This window comes from Macaca fascicularis, chromosome 5, assembly GCF_037993035.2.
Source record: "Macaca fascicularis isolate 582-1 chromosome 5, T2T-MFA8v1.1".
NCBI lineage: Eukaryota > Metazoa > Chordata > Mammalia > Primates > Cercopithecidae > Macaca > Macaca fascicularis.
Window position 1 is genome coordinate 24,807,099 of NC_088379.1, and position 7,922 is coordinate 24,815,020.

Sequence of the window (7,922 nt, forward strand, 5' to 3'; positions counted from 1 at the left end):
AAATAAATAACTTGCTACGGAAGAGTTGACTTTAAGAAATATTTGCAGGACTAAGCAGGTCACACCTCTTTGTAGGTCAGCTGTACTGAGGGCTTAATCCGGATTGCAGAGCACAGTGAGTTTGGACTTGGAATCACTCAGGTTGCTGGGTTTCACTCGTAGCCCTGTCATTTACTGTCTCAATAGCAACTTCCTCATCTGGAATATGGGACAGTAACACTTGGTTTCCTGTGATTATGCAAATGAAGCAATATATGTAAATATTTAGGCAGGGTGGGTTTACTGTAAGTGCTTGGCATATGGCTCTGCCTCAAAATATAGGGGATGAACATGCATGGCAGATGTACAAGACACACTTCCCACGCTTGTTTGCATTTTTCTCCCTCTGAGTATTTCCAAAGTGACATGCCAAGTCAAGAAGGCTGCTACCAACCCAAGAAACCAAGGCCAGCACTGGCCTGGGATTATTAGGATGAGCTGAATAAATGCCACATGGCCTGAGAGCAGTCCTCGGACTGGGCTCTGCAGCCACAGGACAGGAGCCAAGGACCACTCGGCATTTCCAAAACAAATCGTTGCTCTGTAAACTCACTTTCTAGTCCCAACTAATGGCAGTGGTGAGTGTTATTTTTAAAGGAGGTTTTGTTTTTGTTTTTGAGTCAGAGTCTTGCTCTATCACCCAGGCTGGAGTGCAGTGGCATGATCTCGGCTCACTGTAACCTCCACCTCCTGGGTTCAAGTGATTCTCCTGCCTGAGCCTCCCAAGTAGCTGGGACTGCAGGTGCCCACCACCATGGCTGGCTAATTTTTGTATTTTTAGTAGAGATGAGGTTTCACCATGTTGACCAGGCTGATCTCGAACTCCTGACCTCAAGTGATCCACCTGCTTCGGCCCCCCAAAGTGCTGGGATTATAGGCGCAAGCCACCACGCCTGGCCTTAAAAGGGTTTTTTACATTATTATTTGTCAAGATTGAAGATCACATATGTCTGGCTGGGCGCAATGGCTCATGCCTATAATCCCAGCACTTTGGGAGGTCAAGGCAGGCAGATCAGTTGAGGTCAGGAGTTTGAGACCAGCCTGGCCAACATGGTGAAACCTTATCTCTATTAAAAATACAAAAAATTAGCCAGGAGTGGTAATCCCAGCTCCTTGGGAGGCTGAGGCAGGAGAATCGCTTGAACTCGAGAGGTAGAGGTTGCAGCGAGCTGAGATCATGTCACTGCACTCCAGCCTGGGCAACAAAGCAAGACTCCATCTCAGAAAAAAAATAAAATGTCTAGAGATGTACAATAAACAACATTGTCATTTCCTCTGCTCCCCGCTCTGTCCAATACTCGTCTCTGGCTCCCCAGGGGCAATCATCCTTTCCAGCTCTTTCAGTGCTTTCTTCTGTATTTTGTTCTGCAGTTATCACATGATTATAGTGGCTTTTTCTTAATGCAGCCATTGATCTGTTTTGGAGGAGATAGAATTTAGTTCTCATGCCACTCACCCTCACTACCAATGACTCCTTCTCCCAACCAGTAGTTAATATTTACAATATTATTATTATATAAATGTGATAAACTGCAGAACTAAATAGTGCACCAACATTTTCTTTCTTTGTTTTCATCAGTGCTGTCATCTACCTATAAATAATCTTCCCCAGTTGCTTTCAATCACCTGACAACCTTTTGGCTTCTTCCCTCCCCTCTCTCTTCCCCTTCCCTCACGTCCTCTCCCCTTCCTCCCTCTTTCTGTCTCTCTTTCTTTTGCTCACCTTCTGCACTTTCTCCCTCCCTCTCTCCCTCCTTTTTTCTTTCTCTCTCTTTCTTTCATACCCAAGAAAGGATACAGAGAAAATAAAATTTTTGAGTCTATGCGTTGAGTCCATGTGTGTGTGAAAATGTATTTTTGCCCCAAGATTGATCAATAGTTTGAAAACCACTGCCTCGGCATAAGGAAAGTATTGCTCCATTGTCTTCTAGAATCTTGTGGATAAGTGACCTGGAGCAGAGACAGGCCCAGCATCCAGTCAGCACTGTCACCAGACATGCAGATGAAGCCACCATAGAGCATCCAGCCAGCATCCTGCCTGACTGGTGGGGTCAGCGGAACAGCTCAGAAAAGCCCGTCCCTGATTGCTGACCATGGAGTAACCAAATAAAATGGTGATTGTTTTTACGACGTTACAAATTTGAGGTTGTTTGTTACACAGCACAAGATAACGGATACAGAATTCAACACTGAAGTGTAGACCGTGGCTTCAGTCTGCTGTATTTCCTGCAGCTCATCACCCACCCTTTGTCCTTCTTACTGTGGCTCCTTTGGTTAATTCCTTCAGAGAAGAAACCTCCTGTCTCTTGCCTGGCGTGGTGACACAGGTTCACCAGGGCGCATTAGTTAATCATTAGCTTCAGGCCAGGCACAATGACTCAACCTCGCAATCCCAGTGCTTTGGGAGGCTGAGGTGGGAAAATCACTTGAGCCCAGGAGTTCAACACCAGCCTGGGCAACAAAGTGAGACCCTGTCACTACAAAAAATTGTTTAGGCCTGGCGCGGTGGCTCATGCCTGTAATCCCAGCACTTTGGGAGACTGAGGTGGGTGGATCACTTGAGGTCAGGAACTCGAGACCAGCCTGTCCAACATGGTGAAATTCTGTCTCTACTAAAATAAAAAAAATTAGCTGGGTATGGTGGCGGGCACCTGTAGTCCCTCAGTAGCTACTCAGGAGGCTACTGAGGAGACTGAGGCATGAGAATTGTTTGAACCTGGGAGGCAGAAGTTGTAGTGAGCCAAGAATCGTGCCACTGGGTGACAGAATGAAACTGTGTCTCACAATAACAACAATAATAATAATTTTTAAAAATTAGCCAGGTATGATGGTGTGAGCCTGTAGTCCCAGCTACTTAGAAGGCTGAGGCAAGAGGATCACGAAAGCCCAGGAGTTGGAGGCTGCAGTGGGCTATGATTCGCCACTGCACAGCAGCCTGGGCAACAGAGCAAGACTCTGTCTCTAAAAAAAATTTTTGGTTTTTTTTTTTTTTTTTGAGATGGAATTTTGCTCTTGTCTCCCAGGCTGGAATACAATGGCGTGATCTTGGCTCACTACAACCTCTTCCTCCCAGGTTCAAGTGATTCTCTTGCCTCAGTCTCCTGGGTAGCTGGGGTTACAGGCACACAGCACCACATTAAGCTAATTTTTGTATTTTTAGTAGAGACGGGGTTTCACCATGTTGGCCAGGCTGGTCTTGAACTTCTGACCTCAAGTGATCCACCCACCTTAGCCTCTCAAAGCGCTGGGATTACAGGTGTGAGCCACCATGCCCGGCCTAAAAAATATTCTTTTTAGTTAAAAATAAATCACTAGCTTCAGCTTCAAGTCATTGGTGTGCTGTATTAGCAGAGTGAATCATCCTTTGCAGGCCCTGGTTAACATATGGCCTGTGAGGACAGCATAAATTACGCTGCCATGAAGTAAAATTACGTCTTCTGATTTGGCTCTGGTTAATTACCTAGGACCCAGAGGGGCTCTGGAACCTGCCTGTTGGTGCTGAGATTGTAGTTTTGCATTTTACTTCATTGGAGTCTTAGGAAGTCAGTAAATAACATCCTTTTCTTCCCTTACAGAATGTATGTATTTATTATTTATTTATTTTATTTATTTACTTATTTATTTTTTGAGGCCGAGCCTTGCTCTATTGGAGTACAGTGGTGCCACCTCAGCTCAGTGCCACCTCCGCCTCCCAGGTTCCAGTGATTCTCGTACCTCGGCCTCCGAAGTAGCTGGGATTACAGGCATGCGCCACCACGCCCGGCTTCTTTTTTTTTTTTTTTTTTTTTTTTTTGTATTTTTAGTAGAGACGGGGTTTCACCATGTTGGCCAGGCTGGTCTCAAACTCCTGACCTCAAAAGATTCACCTGCCTCAGCCTCCCAAAGTGCTGGGATTATACGTGTGAGCCACCACGCCTGGCCACCTTACAGAATTTAGAATCAACTGAAAAATAAGACACACAGGACAGAATGATGGAGATGAAAATATTCATTGTATTATTTATTAAGGAAGCTAATTGTAAGATGTGGCATTTAGAATTGCCAGGAGGTGGGGACAGGGGAACTTACTAACACTTTACCTTTGAATTAAACGAATTTTCTCACCCAGGCTCAGGCAGAGGTGAATCTACAGGCCTTTCCCATGAGAATGGAGCCTGTCATGAGGTTCCCCAGCTGACCCATGGGTGGGCGAGCTCCAGAGCTCAGCGTGCTCTGTTTCTCCTCCCAGACTTGACAATCAGATGCCATGGAGGCCCAGATGTGACAACCATGGATGCTCTGGGTGGTTGAAGGTCCCACTCTAACATCCTAGTAAGGTCGGGTGCAGCGGCTCATGCCTGTAATCCCAATACTTTGGGAGGCTGAGAAAGGCGGATCACTTGAGGAGTTCAAGACCAGCCTGGCCAACATGGAGAAACCTCATCTCCACTAAAAATACAAAAATTAGACAGGCATGGTGGTGCACGCCTGTAATCTCGGCTACTCAGGAGGCTAAGACACGAGGATCGTGTGAGCTTGGGAAGCGAAGTTTGCAGTGAGCCAAGATTGCCACTGCACTCTAGCCTGGGCAACAGAGCAAGACTCTGTCTCATAAAATAAAAAACAAACAAAAAACATCATAATAGGAACTGCAGGTGACTTCCCAAAATAGGCATTTTCTTTCTTTCTTTTTTCTTATATAATCCTCATTATTTTGGAGGCATTTTCTTTTTTAAAAAAAAAAATATGTTTTTTCAGAGTCGGTTCCCTCTTGTCACTCAGGCTGGAGTGTCGTGGCATGATCATGGCTCACTGCAGCCTCCAACTCCTAGGCCCAAGCAATCCTCTCCCTTTAGCCTCCCAAAGTGCTGAGATTACAGGTGTGAGCCACTGCACCCAGCCCTACATAGGCCTTCTCCATTCATCACCTCACTGACTCATCATATAGCCTGAGAAATAGGAGTTATTTATCTCCATTTAGTAGAGAGAGAGATGCAGAAGCTTCCAGGGACATAGCTGAGGGTCCCAAGATGAGAAGATTAAGATCCACAGCCCACTCCTCGGACCACTGAATTGTGCTGCCTTGGGATTCACTGACCTCACAGTAATCACAGTTACTAGAGCAGGACAGACGCATGGGAGTCGAAGGATCAAGGTGTCTGGAAGGAAGGACTTATAGAAAGGCTGCAGAGCCACCCAGATACAAGAATAAAGGGCAGGCCAGGTGCGGTGGCTCATGCCTGTAATCTTAGAACTTTGGGAGACCGAAGCGCATGTATCCCTTGAGGTCAGGAGTTCCAGACCAGCCTGGCCAACATGGTGAAATCCTGTCTCTACTAAAAATACAAAAATTAGCCAGGTGTGGTGGCATGGGCCTATAATCCCAGCTACTTGGGAGGCTGAGGAAGAGAATCACTTGAACCCAGGAGGTAGAGGTTGGAATGAGCCGAGATCACACCACTGCACTCCAGCCTGGGCGACAGAGTGAGACTCTGTCTCAAAAGAAAAAAAAAAAAAAAGGAAAAGGTCGGAGACTCAGAGACTCCGTCTTACTGAAGGTCATTAAGCCCCAGCTTCCTTGTCCTCGGGAGTGACCTGGTCCTTGCATTTCACAACTGCATGAAGTATTTGTGGGACACGTTGTGTGTCAAGGCAGGAAGGTCACTTCCCAAATATCCACGACTGTGGGGAAAGGGAATGAGGTTATCATTGCAGGCTGCCTTGGAACCAGGTGAGAACCTTGAGGTTAGCTGGTGGAGGGAAGAAGCTGTCACCCTTCTTTCCCTTGGAGTTTATCGTCCCTGGTAGCCAATGAGGACATTTGTTTGTTCGTTTGTTGTTTTTCTCAGTTATGTTAACTTTATTTAATAGGCTGAAACGGTCTTAAAAATTTTTCTCTTCATCATCAGATGTTTGCAAAACTTTTGGCCTTTGAGCTTAAACCTGGAGCTTTACTCCACCTATAATATGATTTTCCTGCTGTAGTGCATTCTGAAGTTCTGAAGAAAACTGAACCCAACCCAAACCTCTGTGAAAGCCAGTCTCCTTGTCTTGACGCCACGGTCCAAGGAATTTTTCTTACAAAAACAACTGGCCGACTGATACTTCCACACAGCGCCATGGCACCTCTCCCTGCTAAGGCCACCATCTTTAGACTTTTTTTTTTTTTTTTTTCCTGAGACAGAGTCTTGCTCTGTTGCCCAGGCTGGAGTGCAGAGGCACGATTTCAGCTCATGGCAACCTCTACCTCCCAGGTTCAAGTGATTCTCCTGTCTCAGCCTCCTGACGAGTGGGACTACAGGTGCCCGCCACCACGCCCAGCTAATTTTTTTGTATTTTTAGTGGAGACGAGGTTTCACCATGTTGGCCAGGCTGGTCTCGAACTCCTGGCCTCATGTGATCCGCCCGCCTGGACCTCCCAATGTGCTGGAATCACAGGCGTGAGCCCCCATGCCTGGCCACCAATGGGAAAATTTGGTTAGAAAATTGTGTCCACTTCTGGCCCTGTTCCTGCCCCTGGTCCCCCAACATTCTGTATGAAAACAGTGAGAAAATCTTGTTCCTTCTGTTAAAATAATTAAATGACAGGCCATTAGCCTGGAATCCTACATAAGCAAAGGGAAACTTAACTCAGAATTTAAAGGAAAAGGAAGCTTAAACTCTGCCCAGCACGGGCAGCTACTTGGGCATTGGTTGTCTTCCCATTAACCTCCCACTGGGATAGGCCAAGTAAAGGAATGGCTCAAACTTGAACCAATCACAGAGTTTCTTTGCTCTGCCTCTTCATTCACCCTATAAAAGCCTCACCTTCATGCCCCTACCTGATTCATCCTTGCCTGCTCAGATAAACTCTACTTCTTTTCCCGTTTAGAGAACAAAAAGTGCAGCTCACTGGCAGCGCTCATTTAATTTTACATAAACACACTCTTGGAGGCTGAAGCAAATCTGACTGATTTTCAATGTAATAAGAAGATATAAAAACTGTTCCTGGAGTTCTTTCTAAACATAGCTAGCATCAGAATCCTCTGAATGAAAAATCAGATTCATCAAATGAATCTGTGGCCAACAAGTATTCAAGAACAATGCTAACGTCATGCGTAGGAATGTTTTGTTTTCTAGGATTTCACATTTTCAGTGATTGAGAATGACTATATTTTGTCAATGGAAATACCACTACTGAAAACAGAATGCTCTAAGTAGAATGATGGCTTTTGTTTCCAAAGTCTATATTATAGAGCAATGCAAAAATGATTTTAAAAAGTGCCAGGTGCGGTGGCTCACGCCTGCAATCCCAGCATTTTGGAAGGCCAAGGCGGGTGGATCACGAGGTCAGGAGTTCAAGACCAGCCTGGCCAAGATGGTGAAACTCCATCTCTACTAAAAATACAAAAAATTAGCCAGGCGTGGTGGCAGGCGCTTGTAATCCCAGCTACTCGGTAGGCTGAGGCAGAGAATTGCTTGAACCTGGGAGGCAGAGGTTGCAGTGAGTGGAGATCGAGCCACTGCACTCTAGCCTCGGTGACAAAGCAAGACTCTGTCTCAAAAAAAAAAAAAAAAAAAAAAAAAGCGAGATCTTTTGTGGCAAAATTATCTCAGGGTAAACACTGTGGCTGCAAGTGCCACTGGCGAGTATTTTGGGGGGCAAGCAGGAAATGGGTTGAAATTTTAACATGACCAAGCTTATTTTATGACACTTCTTTGATCTTCCTATCACTCTCATTCTTACGCCCCAAGGAAAAAAGGAACGTAAGTATTAAGAATCTGTATGTGGTGGATGGAAGACATTATCAGGAGATATTTTTAGACAAAGCAAGAAGTGTGGGCAGAAGCAGGCCTGGCTGTTGGTGGCCCAAGCTAAGCTGAGGAATGTTGGCTGTGATCACTAACTTCCTGCTCCCCACCCC

The 7,922-nt window shown here is 45.7% G+C and overlaps 1 pseudogene; it reads right to left on the reverse strand.

The window, feature by feature from the left end:
- Window positions 1-5,901: 5,901 nt before the first annotated feature.
- On the reverse strand, window positions 5,902-6,166 carry LOC123573497 (SRA stem-loop-interacting RNA-binding protein, mitochondrial-like; annotated as a pseudogene).
- Window positions 6,167-7,922: the final 1,756 nt, after the last annotated feature.